Genomic DNA, 23,377 nt, shown 5'->3' on the forward strand with positions numbered 1-23,377 from the left:
CATTTATCAAATTTTTACACCACCTACAAATAGAATGGTACATCCCAAACATATAAATGAGAGTGTAAAGCTAAGAATCCTTTCACTTCTGTCTGAAGATTGCAGGATGCATGAAATTTAATAAACACATATTATTACTTTTTACTTGTAGTTATTTATGTTATTATATATATATATATATATTATATATATATATATATATATATATATATATATATATATATATATATATATATATATGTGTGTGTGTGTGTGTGTGTGTGTGTGTGTGTGTGTGTGTGTGTGTGGTGTGCTATATATGTACCATATACATGCACATACATATACACTGACAGACTTTGATACTAAACTCTGATGCCAAACTAATACTTATTGCAACTACAGAGTAACATAAAGTAGCAACGCTTGCATGCCTTTTGTTCCATGGTCGTCTCGGTAGACTATTGGCTTTTCGTATTAAAATGAGCTCCAAAGGTGTTAAACCTTTTGGAGGCTTTGTTTGTGGTTGATGATTACACGAGATTATGCGAAAAATACCCAGCGATTTCGAAGCTGTTATCCTATTGGTTGGCTGAATCTTACCAATATAATTAAAACAATACAAATAAACTTCCTAAGTTGCTGTGAATAGTGACAATCGACCAATCAGATATAACCTTGCAAACACGCTGCGAGTCAGCCGAAATACGACGAGATGGCATCGTACTGCCAGTCGCGTAGCAACCATAGTTACTTTGTGAGCTCTCAGGCCAGAAACACTGCTTCACGCCAATCAAAACATAACACGGCAGCAGTTTCATAAACATGTCCTTCCTTGACGCACGTGTAAAAGAGGGTACGACTGACCGTAAACCATTGAGTAAAACCAGACAGTATCGATAAAAGACTTTCAAATTTGGTTCAAACACACTCATTATATATTCATAAAAATATGAGAGGAATTTTTAAAACGGTAAAACTCATTTTCCTGAAGCTCAAAACACTCCCGTTTTCGCCAGCACGTCAATTCTGCTCAGCACCACACGACAACAACAACACAAACTTTGCCGAACATACTTTCGCTTAACAATTGGCGAAAATCCGAAAACTACCGAAGGATTCATGGTCGACACTCTTCGGAAAAGAGAGGCGAGAGCAACCTGAGGCGAGGCGAACATGGATGGGTTACGTAACCGCTTCACGCCTTAAACAATACCCGTTACGAGTCTGTCTATGTTTGTCTATGTTGCAACATACATGTAAGTGTACCAAGTAACTTAAACAATTATTACTTTAAATTTAAATGTTTTGATTGCATAGATCAGGCAATACGTATTGGTCTATTTTCATAGCGTATCGTCATGCCTGATACCAATCGTGTAAAGTCTGTCGATCCTGCAGTGTCAATGTTGATAATCGACTTCGGATTCGGAGTTTTTATTGTATTTAGATTGTTTTATTGGTAACATTTCTTTAGTAACAGTAACTTAAGTTAAAATGAAGTACAGTGCTTAGTTATCTACATTTATGTGTAAAATTGAAATCCATTTGCTGCAGTGTCTCTCTAATTTGTCTTTTTCCAGAGCTATTTCGTACTCTGGATGGTAGTTGAATTTCACTTGCAACATAAAAGCTGCAATGAGTGGTTTACTGTGTTTCATTTTCATGGCATAGATGTGTCTTTTGGCTAACAGTAGCAAGTGATAATGAATGCCAGAGTAACCGTCAACACCCAAAGAACACTTCCTTTAAGTGTTTTTCTCTTGAAAAAAACAAAAAAACAAAAAAAAAACAACTGAGAGGTTTCTCCAAAGGTGTGAAACTCATTCCAGGTCTCAGTGATTTTACAGGTTTAGAAAAGATTATGTATTGTCTCGTTGCTGTTTTGAGAGAAAGAACAGAGCGGTGATTGGTCCATGCCTCTTCTGGAAAGATCGTAGTTTGTGTACAGAATATGATGAAACAGTTTGAACTGAAATTCTCGTGTTTTTGTGTCTATGGCTACCTTAAATGGTAGGCTATATGTAATAGCGTTAATTAATTGGACTTAATTCATCTTTACTTTAGATGTCGTCTCGAATGCTCTCCTGGTAACTTTGTGGGAGGGTTGAAAGTGACAATTAAAAACACATATTCATCTTTAAACCGGTTCAACCAGCAATGGTTTTGGTCACTTAACTCTGAGACATTTAATTACTCGTAAAGAAGAAGAACTTCGTTCCCTTGGAGGTTTTTGTTGACTAACTTTTCCCAGGACAGGTACCCATCCTTCGTAAGCAATCCAATATAAATTCAAACCCTTTCTGTCTTAGCTTTGGATTATAGACAGATATTCCCTCCAAGTAGAACGTTTCTGATATTCCAAATTGTTTGACAGGCAATGTCAATCTCAGAGTCGTTGACCGCGACATTGCAGGCCAACCAGGATTCAAACATTACTCGGTAGAATCTCGGTGGGGGCAGGCTGAGTGAGTTAATATCGAAATTCAATTGAATAGTTACTTTCCACCCACATATTTTAAGCGATGAACTGAGTGACCCCGGGTTACATACTCGCCATATATCAATCAAAGTGTGATGTTCTATCAGTTGTAAAATGCTCTCCTTGGCTTTTTGCCAATTAGGACCAATGGAGCCCGATCTGTCAATTTCATTATTAAATGTAAAATTAAGTCTCCGCCAATGACAATTTCTGTGTCTGGTTGAACTTCATGAGACGATAGTATGTCGAGAAGTTCCTGTGTGAATTGAACGTGTGATTTTCATCATTGGTGCATAAATATTTAAGAGCAGGAAGTTTCTGCCATCAATTGTTACATCTACAAAAATGTACCTTCCATGCTCAGACGTAAGTGTTTTGGTCACAGTATGATTACAGTTACGTAAAATAGTCATGACTCCTAGATACTTTGTTTCCTATGAGAATAAAAACAATCGCCAGAAACCCGAGATGACCACAATTTCTCGTTATTTGATGTGCTGTGTGTTTCCTGAAGAAAAACGATATTTGGCTTTTTGTGTTTTAACCATGTTAACTCCTTTCTTTCTTAAATTCCCTGATACCTCATACGTTAAGTGATAAGAATTTCAATTTCTGCATGTTTGATGAAATTGGTATATTTTGAAAGCTCACTTACTTCCATTCTGTTGGTTGTTACCTTTTTTTGGATAGACGAGTGAAGAACAAGGATAAGAAAAGGACAGAAAGAGACAAAACAGTTTCTACTTAATCTAGTAAAAGAGTCCTGACAATAGTTCTAAATAGTTGATTGTCGCATGACTTGAGTGTTGATGACGTGGCAGTGTAGCTATCCAATCTGCTGGTCGAATGTTCATGCAGTCCAATTGGTAGTCTGGGGCTCGGTTCTTAATCTACATCAAGCGTTGGGCTGGTCCTGAGTACTTGACTCCGTCGATGTACAGCATTCCATTCCGGAAGATTGTTTCTTTCCGTCTTTGTAAGCTTGCGCCATGATCTTGTGGTACAGGCGTTTTTTCGTGTAATCTGCGGGGAGTAGGTCTTGTTTGATGTAGATCCGGAGTTTAATTCAGTTGTAACCGGGAGCAATTCATGTCACACACTGACATGCCATATGGACAAAACCAACTGCTGGCTATTTTAAAATGTTGTGGAAAACATACCGGAATAGGAATACCTGCTAAATTATAGAACATAAATTTATATTTTCATTTTTCCAGGTTATTTTTGAGTGAGTGTAAGTTTTATATTTCTAGCGATTCGGAAACAAACTGATAAGTGATAACCGATAACTAATACCGAGAAATCGGAGGAGATAATTGAACATGAATACTGACAACTTGTCAAAATTCTATTTCCATTGGCTCATTATTCCGAACCTTTCATTTACAGCCTCCCAGTTGTACTCCTTGCTGCGGTACTGCACCGGCTGGAATTCCCGGTCTCCCCGGCAGCCCAGGACGAGATGGACGTGATGGGGCCAAAGGTGAAATGGGTGATACTGGACCACCGGGAGCTGCAGAAAATAGAAATGGGCCTCAGTTCCATGTCATGAAGCAATGTGCATGGAATAATATCGATGATACCCGCAATATTGGTATTATTAAGGTAAATTGTCAGACCATTCAACTTATTGCTCTGAAATGGGTAATGGAGTACTGAAAATAACTAGTTTTGCGAAAACGAAAATTTTAAAAACATTGGTTTGTGGACTGCTATAATTGGTTTTGATAGTTATTTGAAAATGCGCTTCGGGTGGCAGCAGTCGCCGTTGTTTGAACATGAGTTGCTGCCAGATAAGTTTCCCCTTTTGCTATGTACTCAGTGTAATTTCTTGTATATGATCGAGATACCATGGTATAATAGAGATACCATACAAACTCATGTGCCAGATAGCATCAGAGAGGTGTCGGTTTACCCAAAGATTTATCCACATGATCGTGTTTTAATTTTCTGAAAGAACGAATCAAGGCAAATTTCGTCTGATCAATAAACCAAACTACACTTTCTAATAGAAAAAGTGAAATTGGTTTGCGCATTCTCTATTTCTGTCCGTCGTAACGGCTGTTGAATCGACTCCCTTTCAATGCTAACTAGTCATTAACGTCGTTTGAAATTACATCTTTCGACAAAAGTGTTACAATGCTAATGTGTCGTTATTATTTTGATGTCCACGTTTTGTGATGAAATTGCAGGTACCGTTTGCGTTACTTCACGTATTTTGGGCATTGCAATAGTCAACTTCGTCTAAAAATTGAGTTTGGTAAATTTGTAGGTTAAGTTTCATTTTGTATTGGTGTAAACCGTCCATTATTCCTTGGAACAAGTCTGATAAATGGAACAAAATCATTTAAATAACGAAATAACGTTGTTGGCTGAACTTTAAAGCGGCAATGTGATGTGAAGTGATGAGCATGCAAGCCACTAGTGTGATTCCCTGGCCCATTTCTACCGCTGGCTGCGCTGCTAACGAAAATAGGGTCAGGTATGGGCTATTGTAAGCGTGACTACAGTACTACGAGTGCAGTGATTGCGTTGAATTATTTCCAACTTGCAGCTACCTTTGACTTTAGATTTCGTATGCCCACAGAGTGATTTTACCTCCATAGTTTCCCGAACCACGCATCCTATGTCGACATTGAATGAAAAACGAAAAATCATTTATTTTTGAGTCTTTAACGCACATGCCAAAGATCACCAATGTCACGTCTGAGAAAAAGTCATAGAAAATAATCGTCATTTGACCAGTAAATACCATCAAAGAAGAACAGAGTCAGAGACTTAAAAGTGAAGCAGTGCAAACAATTTCAACGTTCGATGTTTCGTCATCTAAATTCCGACAACTGTACAGATGTGCTGATTGGGTAAGCCTAATTTACGTGCCACGTGCCACGCGCCGCGAGCCAAAGTTCACGATGCATGATTAGCATGTTAAGCATTTTCACTCTAATTCACTTTATTGATCCATCTTCACTGTTAAATCACATTAAATAGACGCCTTGTATGTGCATAAAGCAGTGACCTGCAATATTGTGTTAAAGTAACTCTCCCCAATTGTTATGCCGTCCCTGTACGTGCTATATAGTCAACATCAATAATATTTTATTTGACAAATATTTAATAATTCATAATTTGACGCCTCATCCCTCCAAATAGGAAGGCTGTTGCACTAATATACTGGCAAATAAGTTAAATTCAGGTCAAAGGTCATCCTGGTTACTTGATATTTTTGCTGTACACTTTCCTCTCATGATGGCCGTCCAGCAAACATCAGACCTATTGACCAGTAAATACCATCAAAGAAGAACAGAGTCAGAGACTTAAAAGTGAAGCAGTGCAAAGTTTGACCCAGCCACATTGGCTGGGTCAAATGTTATTCTGGTCGCTTGGGGGAGCCTATAAATACCCCCTATCTCCCTGGGCATTCATAATCCAACATGAGTGGCACATGGTAGCAACGTCAACGAATGCTCCCGAAAATCTGGCTCTTTCAAGAACCATGGTGTAAATTAAAGCACTGTTCCAACATATTACGTTTTGTGAATACTTGTGGAATCATCTTGTTTGCGAAATTCTCTCATTTTTTCCATTTTAAGTTGATTTTTTATGCCAAAACTGCTTCGATGCTGTGTTCGAAGCGTCCAAAGAACAATAGATGAAAGCGTTCAAACAGCTGCCAATCACGAGGGGACGCGCAAAGGTGCAAACGATCAAACATTTGTTGTGTACATCGGATCGATTACGATGTCAACAATGAATAAACGATTCTTACTACTGAACGAAAAAACTTGACCAACGGTTACTGAACACGTGCCTCAATGAATTCAGACACAAACGGACTACTTCATGGTTTCAAGCAGAAATCTTAGTTAACATAATCATCTCCGTCCAGTGAACTTGAGACCTCCACCTCTGTTAGTTAGACTATAATTTATAGATGTGCATAATTAGTGAGGTCCCGGAGTGAGGTACAGGATGATTTGAGAGTCAAAGGTTGGTGTCGCATACCAGTCACAGTTCGATAGTCACCAGCCGTCTTTGACCCTTATGTAGAATAAGCCACAGCTTTGAGTTGCAGAGGGGGATAGGGCAAGTCAAAGGTCATAAATTCTCAAAAATAATATTGTAAAAATCTTCTTAATATTATTATGGCTTAAGACCTAGATATTTCAAATACAGCAACCTTACCATATGGTCTACAAAATAATGTACAGAATGTTGATTGATCAATTTTTAATGTTACAATTTTACGCGCAGTGTGATTTTGAAAAATACTGGCCCCCCTCCTATAATTTCTCTCAAGTCCCTTTCTGCATATGCCCCTTGATGTAGAATTCGTAAACACACATTCGCTGGTCACCGGTTCATGCATTTAGAATGCGGCATTGAAGCCCGAATGTTGATTTATCCATGGAAATGAATCAATGAATTAGTGAGTGTAAATGCACCTATTTCTAGCTTAACATGCTATCGTGCATCGTGAACTTTGGCGCTGGGCTCTGGGCTCGCAGCACGCGGCACGTGGCACGTGAATTAGGCTAATACCCGTGCTGATCATATAACCTTGTCAGGTGACTGTGCTTATTAATATGCAGTCAAAATTCTGACTAAAACATTAGCCCATACTTTACCTTATTTTCGTTAGCAGCGCAGTCAACGTAGAAATGGGTCACCGAACCAGACTATGCAAGTCACTTAACGATGCGACTCAGGTTCAAAGGTCAATTTAGGAATTTTTTTTTTATTTCAAATTTCGAACCACTGATACGTGGTCTTTCTTTTGGGTAAAGGTGTTGGGTCACATCGTACCGGGAAATTCCTGAAATATTACTAAAATGGCAAACTATCAGCTACACCGCGTGCCATTATTTCCCTTTTGTCTTAACGGTCGCGGATTACCGACCACGATATCTTTGATAAACACGCAGAGATTATGTATAGGCTTTGCGGTATAGTGCGCATGCGCTAGCTTCAACGTTATGCTCAGCGTTTTGAACTCCGCATGTATTGGTACGGCAAACACGTCGAGCAGACCAAAGCCGGTGCTCGCGCTCAGTACCGTCGAAAAAGCAAGCGAGGTCCACAAAAGCGGACCTGAAAAAGACGGCAACGTGCGCAAAGGTCGATTCAAATCTAAAAACAGTCCGACTTTGGCTCATACTCCCTGCAATAACGATCAAGAATGCAGTGAAGAGTCAGATTTGGCCGAGGACGCAGACGATAACGGAGACAACTATGAAAGTATTTGACACGCTGCTTTTCGAACATATTAGGCTATGCTGATTGCATACCCGAGTCCAAAAATTAGCCTGAGCGAGATGAAACTTCTGTTAGTTGCGATAATTTTATCACTCTTGCTGTACATGCTTGGTGTTAGTATCGTGTTCTTTTATATTTTTAAACTCGAGTTTTCTATCGTGCAGTCTTTTCGTGTCTGCTGAGAAACCTTGAACAACACCGTACCCGACAACAAGTGACATTTATGTCAAGGAGTTTCCCAAGCCAGTGCAGGAGTTCATACACACATAATGTAGATTCACAAGAGCAAGTTCACCGATCTGCTAATTTTTCGAAACGAAATGCAAATATATTTTTTTATTTCATGCCTTTTCTTTCTTTAAATATAGCTCAGAAATTAAATTACGCAAACGGGAATTGCGAGGGTTCACAAATGATTATTATGTGCGTGTTGTCTAAACTTATCAATTACCCGCAGACTCGAGATCCACAGCTACCAGCTGGACCTCAACACTGAACGTAAAACAAACCCGGCTCAACTTCTATAAGTGCTGAAACTAGCAATTTTTGCTATATGAGGTCAGTCATCGAAAGTTTGACTAAAAGTAAAAATCTCCGAAATAATAATGTGTGCTCTGGTATTTCGCAAGTCGAGTGACTCCACTATAGACTAGTCCGATACTCTGTCTCTCGGAACACGCTGTCGATGACAGCCTGCACTGTTTTACGCTACGGCGTGATTATTATTAGTTGATAAAATCGGTACAAGAACACATATAAATAAAGTTTGTAAAAATAACACGAGTCAATCTCTCCCGTCGTAACGAAGGGCGACAAGTTTGCAGTGCGGTGCAAAAGCTAAGAAAATACGACAGACATTTTAAAAGCTAAGAAAATACGACAGACATTTTATGTTGTCAAGAGTTACATGTGTTCGTCTCATCTTGAGGTAGGAAAACTAGCAACTGACGTCTCCGTTCGCACAGTGTCGGTGCTAACATGAACTTGACAATCACTTTCACAAAAAACCATGCATAAATTGCCGATCGCGAGACAGGAAGTAGACAACTTGAGTCAAGAACAAGTGAATGCCCGACGCGATCGCGCGACGACAGCACACAGGTCTCGATCTGATAGACTTTTTTACACAAGTTTCGACGTCTTCGTCTTGACTGTGAACACTGGTAACCAGATTGTAACCGTTGAGTTAACAGTATACAGTTAATATGCTAGTTAAACGTTCCAAAAATGGATTAAATCGCCAAGTACCCCTCTGTGTTTGTTGTGTAAATACCACCCACTGCTGGCAGTAAGCATTTGCCAGTTCAGTGTATAATTTCTTTCTATTTTCACACCGATCTGCAATCCTAAACATATTCAAAATTCCCAAAACTGACTCTAAATACTTCAACTTATTCCTGGTATAAGAAAATTCGCAGAAAATAGTGCGCGAGTCGGACTTCTTGGTCACAATGTGTGACGCATAGGTCGTTTACACAAATCGTCGATTTTCTCAGTTCCGTTTTTGGCAGTGCGTACATCATTCAAATAAGTATAAGTCGGCGGCGCCTGGACAGACTAGCCTGATTTTTCACCTGTGGACAGTGAATGAATATATCTGAAAGACCGTGTCTCAGATTTCCGATAAAGGGCCTGGAAGTGAAGATATCCTGACAAACGTGAACAAAGGCCGATAATTTATGCAAAAAACGTCAAGTTGACACTTTGAAGGTGCATTGTGCGAAAACAAAAGCGAATTTCAAAAATCCGGGACACGGTTTTTTGCCCAGTATACCCAGCCGTCGATTGCCGTAAACAGATCACCAAGGCCGATTGGAGATTTGTACTTACACTTTTTTGAGTAAAAAAACTAAAAAACACGTGTTTTTGAGTAAAACAGCCGTATGCGCACTGTTTGAAAAACTAACAAATTTTCTGAACTCTTCGGTGACCGAGCAGATAAAAAAAGTACCACATGTCGGGTGTGTGACCACGTCTTCTTTGTGAAAATGAGGATTGAAAATAAGTGACAATGAAACTGAGTCGCTACCTTAACAAGCGAATGTTGTGGCGTACGATTGTTGGTTGTTCAATTCTTGCGTGACTTTGGCGTGTTTAAGATGGTGCCCCCTAAGTGATCGATTTCGGCTGCTACAAGAGTAAAAATAAGAGTAATCGACAGAGAGCGTTCAGAACCAAAATTTCCGACTTTCTATGTCTGAAGGAGATTGTCTAGTCATCGAGGCATAGGTTTTTGACGGTGGCCCATGGCAACTCAAGCTGTTCCCAATTTCCCCAGAGCATTAGAATTAGAGTTTGAGCTCGTGATAAGAGTTTTGAGCTCGTTATAAGAGTTTTACCCTTTACAATTAAAATTGTACTGTCGAAATTAGAAAGTTTAGTCCGTCAAAAATCGAGTTTTGTCCCTCATAATTATATTTGCATGCAACAAAATTTACGTTTGTCCTGGGAAAATAAAATCTCATAAATATTAAAGATATTGTCTAGAAAAATAAGAGTTTATATTTCAAAATAACATGACTCCATGTGTCGTCTATGGGCCACCGTAATCATTATATGAACTTGAAATGAACACATTTCGTGACAAACAGTGACCTTTCATCGTAGGTGTGAATGAAATCGAGCATTGTGACCCCATCGATCGGTCCTTTTTCTTCAACAAACAATATTACAAACATAGATACCATGTCAACATTTTTACTCTTTGTATTAACTCCAATCTCTTGTTTGACTGTCATGAGCGTAATATGACAAAAACTCTTCTTCAACGACATCAGTCGGAGTCAGAGCTTTCGCTGTCACTGTCACTACTGGTATGCAGTGACAGTGACATTGCCCGTAGGCAGTAGCAGGGCAATAGCTTTATTAACTTTAACAACTTTGACAATAGGTTTGTTCAGTTTATCAAATGCGCTCTTTTTCTACTTCCTACAGCATATAGAACTGTGCCGTATTCAGCTTGTCAACAAAGCCTGTGTACTGTATGTGTGTAAGTTACATTTTTCATCACTGACTGACGTACCAGCAGCGTTTGACATCACACGCAGATTACCTTTTAGTCCGGACTCTAATTGAATTATCAACAATCGTGTTTACATGTACAGGCTTTGTTAACAAGCTGAATATTGTGTGTTTCAGGATACAACTAGAAGCCTTCTTTGAGGTGAGGCGCACATTAAAAGTGGTAGTTGAACCCTGGTGCAAGTGATAATTTGTTGCACCTGTGTGAGGACACTGTAGGCAATTTATATCAGTACAACCCTTAAAACCGCGCCGTCACACACACACACACACACACATACACGTGTACTATGACTTGTGAGACGCCAGGAAGAATGACACTTATGGGACCCCTATGTTGCCTTAGTGTTAGAACCACAAAAACAAAACAATTCTAAAGTATTCCAGTCAGACTACACATAAATCATAAAAGTTTTTAGAAATAAGCATAAATGACATTTCTGTAGCAGTGTAGATTTATGAAGCCATCCTGGGCTGACCTGAATTATGGATCCAATGAGTGTGATTGATATGCACCCCATAAGCAGTAAAAGTGTGGCCATTTTACAATACAGTACATAGTAAGGCCTTTGAGAGTTTATTTTTCTGCAGATGTCAAATTTGACAAGAACCACATAAACTTCCATTGTTGTTGCTATTTCCTTGGCAAAATATTTAGGAACTTGATTGGTGGTCATCCACTCTCTTACTTTATCATTTTCCTGGAGTCTCTTAGTACCGCCTTTCTCTATATAGTCAGAAGAGTGAACATAGGGACATAGATGAAAAGAAAGCACTGCAGTAATGACTAGTCAATGTACATCATAAAACACTAACATGCATTCCCAACAGTTTGCCAAGGAATTACTGGGATATTGATAATGACAAAGCTGTTAAAAAGACATCAAAGCAGGTCCAATAACCATATCATTCAAGGTATATATACAATTTACCAGGTCCAAGGAACATATAGAAAATGACAAAGGCAATGGGGTCATCTTGAATCACAAGACAGTGGTGGTACCAGGTGTCTGGAATGGGTAAGCGTACCCTGCCAGCCAGCTGCACCCGTCAAGATTGACCCAAAGCGACAAATCCAATGTTATTTGGTAAATTGTCGATACTTATGTAAGTCAAAATTGGGTATACTGTCACTCATCATTTGAGAAACAAACAGGTCATATTTTGATACATCTCCGTATCTACCATAGAACTTCATAAATGATTTCACCAATCTACTTTCTGAGAATCCTTGCCTCACTAACTTTTGTGCTAACAGTCTGTGTCTCACTCAAAAGTCTTCATAAGCATTGAATGCTCTACTGTATCTAAGAAGTTATGCAATATATATATCATAAGCTGGAGATGATGGTATATTGCTTGACAAAAAGGGAAAGTTTATGGTTTCAAAATTGAATGTGATATGCAATGAATTTAAGAGGAAAAGTGGGGCCATTTATACACTCATGGTATTTATAGTACACAGTAAGACCATGTGTGTGTATCTGTAAGAGGAAAGGTGGGGCCATTTATACACTCATGGTATTTATAGTACACAGTAGACCATGTGTGTGTATCTGTAAGAGGAAAGGTGGGGCCATTTATACACTCATGGTATTTATAGTACACAGTAAGACCATGTGTGTGTATCTGTAAGAGGAAAGGTGGGGCCATTTATACACTCATGGTATTTATAGTACACAGTAAGACCATGTGTGTGTATCTGTAAGAGGAAAGGTGGGGCCATTTATACACTCATTTACAGTGCTAATTTGTTAAATTGATTAAATATGCAAATTAGCTGATAATTAACATGACACTGCCCAATGTCTCACTGTACAGTCAGGTGTCAGTAGGATAAGTCTCTGTACAAATTTCCCTCAAATTTGGTGCAATAGTTTTAAAACTTCAAAACTACGTCACTAACTAGAAAAATTCATAAAATATGCAAATTACCTTGAAATTAACATGACACTGCCCAATGTCTCACTCTATAGTCAGGCGTCTGTCAGATATGCAAATTAGAATTTATTTGGCATGATGCTTCTTGAGCTATATTGCTATTCAGATAATAGCTTGCATGGTTAAGTTTCAAGGTGATTGGTGCAGTAAATCTTGCTATATAACACTATGGTCATCATGCTTCCCATAGACAACCATGTATCAGAAAAATTAAAACTGATAACTTCATTAATATGAAAACCACACCCATCAAAACCTTTTAAGTTTTAGCTATTTTGGTCCTGAACATGTGTACCAAGTTTGGTTGAAATCTTTTCAGCCGTTCTTGAGATATCAGGTATACACATAGACAGACATGGCTAAACCATATGCTCAAGTGTGAACACGTGAGCAAAAAATGATGCAGCCACAGAGTTTTATTTCTAACTTTTTTTATTTTTCAACCAACAAGAACGCATGAACAACATGAAAACAACATAGGAATGAATGCAGAAACATATGCATAGCAGTGATGCCTTAGGTTTTTTTTTTTTGCACAGCAACAGTGCTGTGGTTTGATTTTTGTGCATTAATGCATAATTTTGACAGCTTAATGTAACAGTGAGATATCTGTACAGCTTTTTTTTTCACTTAAATTTTCCTCTTGAGATGAACAAATAAAAGGTTCACCTGGTAGGTCTATATTGACATGAATGAGGGTGAGAAACAAACTTTTTTTTGGGCTGTACTTGAAAAACAGTATCAGGATATACTGGTATAAACATGAATAACTATTAATCATATATTTTTACTGCAAATTACCAACGAAGAAGGAAATTTTCACAGCTGTAACTTTTTCTGTTTTGGAACAAGTCATCGTTGATGACACAGTCCCGCTTGCTAATGAGTACTTTGATTACAGGTCCTGTGATAAAAATACTCTGATACAGATGGCACTCAATGGCCACGAATGAGTTCCATGGTGATAAAAAACATAAAACCAATGTAGGCCACTATCCTAAAGGTCATTAAAATGAGTCAACTGGGAATTAGTTGACAGGATGTTGCAAAACCTTTTTATTTTTTAATACTATCCTAACACTAATAGATTATCACCGGTACCATATTTCATAAAGTTTAGTGCAGTATTTACAACACTATGAGATCAACATCTGTGTCAAGTTTCATCAAATTTGACGTTGTATTTGTGGATATATCACTCTAATTAGGAAAGTTCATTACATAGGCAATTACAACCTAATTAAAATGACACTGATAATGTCTTTTTCACTGTTAAGGCAATGTGACCTTAACATCTGTACAAAGTTTCATGAAATTTAATGCAGTATTTCTTGACATATCAGCCTAATTATGAAACTTCAATAATTGACATGATACTGCTACATGACGTGAAACAAATTGACGAGCATGTATGAAATATGTCAATGTCCTTGTACCGACTTTGAATAATACTGGTGGAAATATGTCTGAGTTATGGCTCAGAACATGAGAAAATCGTAACAAAATGCTGCCACGCAGCGATATTTGATCTTACTGTTTAAAAAATCAACACCTATATGTATGACATAAGTCAATGTCCAGGTACAAACTTTGAATAAAATCAGTTGAGACTTGCCAGAGTTATGGCTCTCGACATGAAAAAAAACATAACAAAATTGCCACCATGTGGCCATATCGGACCATATCGAGAAACAAATCAAAGTACATATTTATATTGAAGTACATATGTATAATATAAGTCAATGTCCTTGTACCAACTTTGAATAAATTTGCTTCATACATGTCTGAGTTATGGTTCAGGACATGGAAAATTGTAAACAAAATGGCTGCCTGGCGGCCATATTGGATCATATCAAAAAACAAATTGACGTGCATATCTATGACATTGGTCAATGTCCTTGTACCAACTTTGAATAAAATCAGTTGAAACATGTCCGAGTTATGGCTATGTACATGAAACAATTGTAATAAAATGGCCGTCTGGTGGCCATATTGGATCTTATCGCAAAATGAATTGATGTGCATCTGTAGGTCATAGTGCTATGCCTTTGTGCAAAGTTTGAACAAAATTGGTTCAGCAGTGTCTGAGAAACTGTTGATGACGGACGGACAGGACGGACGCACACACGGACGGACGCACACACGGACAGGACCGATCTATAAGTCCCCGGACTAAAAAAATAGTGTCAAGGACACTGTGCTCACATGTTTGAATTGGTACATTCGAGAGTGATAAAAACCAGCAACCTAGCTTTTGTATCCTGAAAAGTTCTTGCAGACACATCAAAGTGTGGGTACTGATGAACGTTAACAACTTGATTTGAACTATTCATAAATATCTATAATAAGATAAAGATGACATCTGGCCTAGAAGCTTAATATCATTTATCCTTGGCACTGGGCATGGGAGGCACGTCATATTGGAAGGTGTTATCAACTATCAGTGTACATACTTAAGTGGACAAGCGGCCTTGGGACTAGTATAGACCCTTTGTGATTTATAGGACAATTGAAATGATGACACCCCTAGGAACCTCCATACCAAGTTTCAAATGAATTGGACCAGTGGTTTCAAAGAAGAGTTTTAAAACCACAAATTGGAAAATTGCCCAAACATACAATTATGCAAATTTCATCACACTTCAAACAAATATGACAGAGGTTACCCCTACGAACCTACATACAAAGTTTAAAACCAATTAGAGTGCAGTTTCAGAGGAGATGATTTTTTTTTTACCACCAATGAGAAAAATGCCCCAAAGACTACAAATATGCAAATTTCATCACAATGTCATCAATTCTGACTAAGATTACCCGAAGAAACCTCCATACCAAGTTTCAAATAAATTGGAATTATGGTTTCAGTAAGAAGATTTTTTTACCAAAAATGGGAAAAATTGCCCAAAAAATACAATTATGCAATTTCACCACTATATTTGAACAAGTCTGTAACCCCTAGGGACCTCAATACCAAGTTTCAAATGAGTCAGACTTGCGATTACAGAGAAGAATCTTTTTTACCAAAAATGGCATTTCTAAAATATAATTTGCACATTTTGAAGGAATCGCCAAAACAAAAATACCATCCGGGTGTTTACACATTTTGCATTCACACTCCAAATATCAAGTCTGTAGGTACTGTGGTTCTCAAATTATTTGAGTGGTCGGACATGACATACATACATACTGATGCCAACTTCAGCCTATACAATAAGCTCACATTGGTAAAGCAAATGCAAGCTATACAAAACTTCATCAACTCCATGAAAACAAATACATAAAAATGAAGGAACAAGAATTCGATAAGGCTAAATGTAACTCTGAAAACTGTTTTACATGTGAAAGACAACCTATTTGAAAACAAAGTGAAGAGTATGGTAGATCATATATTTTTTGTCTATGTTATCAATTGCGAGTTACCTCATGAGGGTTCATCACATGCTAAATTCCTGAAAACTTTGGTTTTGCTGTGTTCAAAGACAAAGCGTTTGAACAATTTTGAGAGAAAAATTGAAGAGTACAGTACTTAATTTAAACATTTAATCAGAATATTTGTTCATCACATGGTTAAATCCTAACTCTGTTGGTTTTGCTTTGTGGAAGACGAACTGTGCAGACAGTTTGAAAGATAATAAATGTAGAATATGAAGAAGATGGTATTCACATATTTTGTTTTTCAAACTTAGGATTTTGGAGTTACCTCATGAGGTATATCAGATGGTAAATTCCTAACTCTATTGGTTTTGATGTGTTCAAAGACAGACTGATTGTAATTTTTTGGAAGATAACAAGTGAAGACTATAGTGCTGCTAGTAAACATTTTCTTTTCAAAGTCAAAATTTCGAATAACCTCATGAGGTTCAACACGTTGTAAATTACTAACACTGTTGGTTTTGCAGTGTTCAATGACAAATCATTTGAACTTCTGAAATTTGGAAAGATAAGTTGGTTTTGATGTTTTCAAACACAAACTTTTTTAACATTAAAAAAAAAGTGAAAAGTATAGTACTTCATGTAAACATTTTAGTTCAGAGTTAAAATTATTGAGTTACCTAATGAGGTTATCACAGTTGGTTTTGATGTTTTCAAAAACAAACTTTTTTAACATTCAAAAAAGTGAAAAGTATAGTACTTCATGTAAACATTTTAGTTCAGAGTTAAAATTATTGAGTTACCTGAGGTTATCACATGGTAAATTCCTAACTCAGTTGTTTTGCTGTGTTCAAAGACAAAGTGTTGGGATTTTGAAATTTTGAAAAATAACAGGTGAAGTGTATGGTATCTGCTGTAAACATTTTGTCAAGAATTATTATTATGGCATTACCTCATGAGGTTAATCACATGGTAAATTATGAAATCTTTTGATGTGTTTAAAGACAAACTGTGGACATTTTTGAAAGCCAACAAATGTAGTATACGAAGAATATGATACTTCATGTACTTTTACCCGAAAAATAATAATTTTCGAGTTACACCATGAGATAATCACATTATGAATTCCTATCTCTGTTGATTTGATATGTTCAAAGACAAACTGTTTGGAAATGTTTAAAAGATAGCAAGTGAAAAGTTAACATATTTTTCCAAGTAAAAATTATTGAGTTACCTCAAGAGGTTCACCACATGGTAAATCTCAACTCTTTTGGTTTTGCTGTGTTCAAAGACAACCTGTTTGGACATTATTGAAAGATAACAAGTGAAGAGTATGGCACTTCAGATACTTTTTTTTCAAAGTTACAGTTTTTTCATTACCTCATGAAGTTCATCACATATAAAATTTATAAATTTGTTGGTTTTGCTGTGTTCAAAGAGAAACTGTTGTGAATATTTGGAAGATAACAAGTTGAAGACTAATAGTGCTTCATGTTGACATTTTTTTCAATGTTAAAATTTTGGAGTTGCCTTAAGATATTCATCACATGGTAAATTCCTAACACTATTTGTCTTGATGTGTTCAAAGACAACCTGTTTGTATACTTTTGAAGGAAAAGAAGTGAAGAATATGGTATTTCATATCCTTTTTTTCAAAGTTACACTTTTGGAGTTACCTTATGAGAGTCATCGCATGTCAAATTCCAATTTTTGTTGAGTTCTTGATATGGCCAAAAAGAACCCTCATGAGGAAACTCCAAAAAGTCTAATTTTGAAAAAAAAATATATGTGGTACCATATCTTTACTTTTTATGTCTCAAAAATGTCAAGTTTGTTTTGGAACACACCCAACGCAACAGAGCTAGAAATTTACCACATGGTGAACCTCATGGGGTAACTCCACAATATTAACTCTGAAAAACATTTTACATACAGAAACTCAGTGTCAAGGTAGTCTAGCAATCTGAAAGCAAAACAGCTATCATTATACGTCTTCTACAATTTTTTTCTTACTTTCCTCTCATATGCTATGCTCTGCTTTTTACATGCCATTTCAGCAATCTCCAATTTCTTTTGCTGAGAGCTTTCTCATTTGCTAAGCATCGTTCAGCTTCGGCCTTGTGACTGTTTTATTCTTTCTGATGTGTGACATGAAATGGCTGTCAATGGCGGCTTCTTCTGCTTCAGTCCATGGTACTTTCTGGCCAACAGGCTTTTTTCGAACTATAATGGGGAAATATAGCGAAATTGGTTCATAAAATCAGGCCTCAGAAAATTCCAATATCTGTATTTCTCTGAAGAATGGGACCCTTCCTCACTAAAAGATTATAGGGGTCCTAGTGCGAAATCGGGAGTCTGTAAGCAAAATTTGGGGTTAACGCAATCCCTACATACATACACACAAACCACACAAGGCAGCTCAATATGTTGCACACCAGTATCTGTTTGTCTTTAGCTGATTTAGAGGTTGTTGGGTCACAGGTTCATGTGCAATGCTATTTTCCCCCTACGTATTACACAAGGAAGACAATCAAATCATATTAAACTGTATGCTATGCACATGATTTTCTGTTGATCTACTGTTACATCCTCAAGGAACAGATTTGTGCTGTCACCTTCATGGCAAGTCATCCAATAGATGATTACTGATTACATGTACATATATGTCAGTCTATCATTGACTATCACTGACCTTCAGACGCTTCATTTTCACATTGCTTCTTGTTCTTTTCCGCAGAGGACTCCACATGACTCCCTGGGTGGATAGTGTTCCTTTCCATATTCTCACTGCCAACTAATAATCATAGGAAAGAGCACCATCATGTAAGACCATGCAACAAATGATATTGAACTTGCTTTTTGCAGATAATTTGTACAACAATACAAAGGATATTAAAAGATGAAATCTTAATTTCTTATTGACATCTTTCCGACAGTAATCATGAATATCTGAGAGTGATAAATCATGCTGTCACAAATTAATTTCCAATTATATGACTGCCACGGATTATGCATATCCCTCTATTTAACGGAAGTATTTAAGTGACTGTCAATTGATATGTCAATCAATCAATCAATCTACCAATCAATCAATCAATCAATCAAAGCAATTAGTAAGAGCTAGAATCAATTACACTGTTATTTTTGAAGGCACTGAAGTTAAAATACGTGAATTCTGTTACCATTGGAAGCAGATGGCGCCAAGTCCTCACAAAGTAGAGCTCGGGGCAGCACTTTTTTTTTAACAAAGTTAACAGGCAATTAAAAGCTACTACCTTTACAGCGAACGTCAAAATGAACCAGAGATCAACTTTGATAAGCCCCTATCAATTTCCCTCGTAATCCTCCAATATCCCTTGGAAAACACTGAGGTACTTTGGTTAGTGTTGCCGATAAACACGCCAATACACATACAAGGCGTCTGCTGTGTTACCGTCATTCGATCTCCCTTCTATTTCTGGCTCCCTTTCCGGAAGAAACCATTTGAAGCCCAAAGTGGTTCACAAGAAATGAAATAAAGCATGCAATTTTAAGACATTTAATTGTAATTAATATTTTCAAACTCGATTTTTCACAGAACTCGTTTTACATTGTTACGTACGTGCGTCGACCCTGTTATCGTGAAGTATTTCCCGTATGCAGTCATGTCACATGACATACTTTACCCAAACTTGAATAGTAAATTCCATGAGCTTACAAAGTAAACAACTGTCAGTGTGCAGAGAGCACATAGATAGGCCATGGCAATGTTTCAAGTACAAGTTGAGTTCCACAATAAAATAGAAACATTCACAGGGAACGACTGAGATACAGCCAGTTCAGTATATCTAGTGAAAGACAATGTTGTTGTACTGAGTGAGGCCCTGATTTGACTCTCCGCGGTAGGTGAACTTCTACTCGTGGAAATGCCCAGTTCTACGGTATTTCATCATGACATCGTTCACAGTGCTGAGCAATGCATTTCTGTGTTGATGCTGGTTTGGGAAACGCCTGTCAACCATTTTTTATGATGCTCTTTCTTGCCTAAAAATCCATTGTTAGGCAAATCGACGTTGACAGAGAAAAAAATGCTCACGATTTTATGAACTGGCATACCTTGATTACATCAGGGTCTCTCTATACAGGCCCTAATGCAGTGCACATACTGATCGACAACCATAGATAAGACAGCAAAACTCAGCCGAAATGTCCGAGATTAGCTGACACAGTGTTTTATATCGCTGTTTCAAATCAAACTGTGATTACACATTCTCTGGATACAGAAATTTCAGCATCAAAAAATCCCAAACTTGACATGAGGACGTCATGTGCCGATTAACAGCATAGTGCACGTGTGAACTGGCATTTATTGACTCATGGACTGTAGAGTGTAGAGAAACTGTCTATGATCAACTGCACGGAAAAGCAGTCTGCATCTTTTGAAAACAACAACATAGCAGTGAAAATTTTAATAGTCACCAGTAAAAACTCTTCACAGATGAAAGGATAATTGCTTCAAACTAAGAAACTTCATGTTCAGAGGATGAAAACTAACATCGCCGTGGTCCGTGAATGAAAATAAACAATGGCAGACGTAACTGTGTAATGAACTATACTATTAAGGTGACGGGGTTGGGCAGGGTCAAAGGATCAAGAAAGTACTGGGAAAACGTGTCATTTTCCTAACGATACTGTCTCGGGATCTCCAGCGTCCCATTGTTTTGTAATATATAACAAGTATGCCATAAGCTTCGTTGAATACACTGATATCAAACAGCCATAGCTGTAAACTGGCGCAAAATGGTTTGATCCATGCAGAAGCATGCATAGGGAGATCGAATGGAGATAGCACAGCAGGCGCAGTGTATGTTTACTGACCAATGTACCTCGGTGTTTTCAAAGGGTATTGGAAGATTGCCAGGGAAATTGATAGGGGCTTATCAAAGTTGATCTCCGGTTCATTTGACGTTCGCTGTAATTCCTTGGTATTTTCAGTTTTTTCGTGTGTGTGTGTGGCAATGCCATTTTCTTGTTCTCCTCCATATTGAATCCCAACATACCCAGTTTTTTACATGTCAACATATGTCGTGTGAATGTATTAGTTTGGTTGTTATTGTTACAAGTGCCATCAAATCTGGAATGTCGATTTTGCAGACCTGATCTGTGTCAAGAAGATTAAAGCCCCAGTAACTCTTGAAAAACTTTCAAGGTGTATTGTCTCAGTGTTATTGTTGTGTGTATTATAACAGTGGTCTCTTGTTGTATTCTGTGAAACAAACAACTGCCTGATGTAATTTATCAACACACCCATTCTGTAGTAATCAACACTGTTATTGTAGAACAAGTCATTGTCAATGACATAGTCCCCACTCAGAATTGTGACATCAGTCTTCATAGGGCATTGAAATGAAGTCTGTATAAGTTGTAGCAATGTACTGTGAATCCAGTGATTGTTTTCATGTCGAGGCATCAATAAGTACCGTAAAATTCCCAATTGAAGCCGCGGCTTGTATTAGAAACATTTTTGAGGGACCCCTGGGATCACTCACTGAAGTCTCGTTTCGGCATCAATTACGTACATTTCCTGGGTTTCGATATTTTTCTCCATGCTCACCAAGCGCTAAGCATTGCGGGGGGCAATTGCTATTGTTATTCAAATTAGCACTTATCAATTCTCGTGAACATTTTACCGGCATAAAAAGCCCCTTCCCTAGTGTAACTCAAATATAGAGACGTTAGGAGAGTGTATTTGGCCGTTAAACTTGGTAAAATTCCTTTTAGATAATAAGGAAACTATTAAAAGATATTAAAACAATGGGAAACTGGAGTTCCCTTGACAGCATCGTAAGGAAAATGACACGTTTTCCAGTACTTTCTTGATTCTCTGAACCTGCTCACCCCCCTCCCCTAAATAGTAGAGTCTCACTGAGGTCAGCAATGTTGACCAGCAGCATGCATGATGTCTTTGTTTTAGGCGGTTTTGGACGCTGAAATTTCACAAAAATGTCACTTCCGTATTCAAAGATTGTACAATCAATTTCTTTGGACGTGTAACTCGATTTTGAAAGCGATAGAAGATCGAATGGTGTTGAAAAAAAATCGTTCATAAATTAGCATAAATTAAGCGTCCATGGCAGAGGGTCCCCTTGATTTACAGCCGTCTTGTGTTGCCGAACCAGTGGCTCACACTCAGATAGTGCAATAAATGCAAGTGAATGACCTTTGGTAACTTTACTGGCATGTTTTTGTGAACTCTTTTCCGGTCAAATTTTATTTTCTCATGATCAAAATCGGACCGTGTACAAGCTTATACACACCCACCAGGGTCATTCAGTAGCCAATATAGGCAGTTCATTATGTCAATATGATGCAGGTGTTGTTGTTGTTGTATGTCAGGCATCGGTAAGGGTATGTGGGTATTGAATGAAAACTACGTATTTGAAACTTTGTATCTCAATCTCTCAACGATTTTAACTTGTAGTAGGGAGGCCAACTGAAATTTTGAAATGTTCAATCTGCATTTTAATTAATGCAGTTTTTTAGATTTCAATGAGAGAAGCTAAACATTTTTTTTAATTTTCGAAATTGGATGAACGGTTACAATTTTATAGCTTTTTAAAACATTCACTTTTACTCTTTCTGTAGAAAGACAATACATAGAATTAGAATGGGAACAATGGGACAAAAATGAAGGAGTTTTAGCTGAAATTAACAGTAAATTTGCTGTAACTTTGTTAATAAAACATCTTTTTGTACCAAATTTGGCATGGAGATAGATTTCAATGGCACACACAAATGTATCCTAAAATCACGCGATTACGATGGTGGCCATATTGGATTTATCCATGGCAACGGATGACCGACACTTAACGATAAATGACAAAATGAAAATATTAAGCTCAAATGGCATAAGTGATATATCAAATTGAAGGTCTTTTTGAGCTGATGACACTTTTGAATAGCTCTACTGCATTAAAACTACCTACAAAAAGTATTTTATCCAAATAAAGGCTTCTTCAATTTTATCAGTTTCTGAACAATTTGAAACTTAGAATTTAATTTAAGGATTATTGGTTTAAACTATGTTCCAAAATTATTAATCATCTTTAAAATTCAGGAGTAAATTGAATGAGAAGTCGATGTTTGGAGGTGCTAAAAATTGCACACTTGTCATGGTAAAGTTATCAGCAACTAAGATGGTCTCATCATACCACCTGTCAGACATGCAAATTTCCTTTGTTACAAACATTTAAAAAAATCAATACCCTTTCTTTTGCCAACACAGATGCAACTTATTCCCTTAGTTTCCTTGAAAATATTGTGTATGGCTGTCAAAAATCTATGTCG

General features: G+C 37.4%; 1 protein-coding gene across 2 annotated transcripts in view; it reads right to left on the bottom strand.

Annotated features, from left to right (window-relative positions):
- Positions 1-18,765: 18,765 nt before the first annotated feature.
- Positions 18,766-23,377, bottom strand: part of LOC139135316 (uncharacterized) — a 62,862-nt gene continuing 58,250 nt past the window's right edge. For both annotated transcript variants that reach the window (XM_070702658.1, XM_070702657.1), the window contains exon 16: positions 18,766-18,845. The gene's annotated coding sequence lies outside the window, so the exon portion shown is untranslated. The remainder of the gene's footprint in view (positions 18,846-23,377) is intronic.

This window comes from Ptychodera flava, chromosome 6, assembly GCF_041260155.1.
Source record: "Ptychodera flava strain L36383 chromosome 6, AS_Pfla_20210202, whole genome shotgun sequence".
Taxonomy (NCBI): domain Eukaryota; kingdom Metazoa; phylum Hemichordata; class Enteropneusta; family Ptychoderidae; genus Ptychodera; species Ptychodera flava.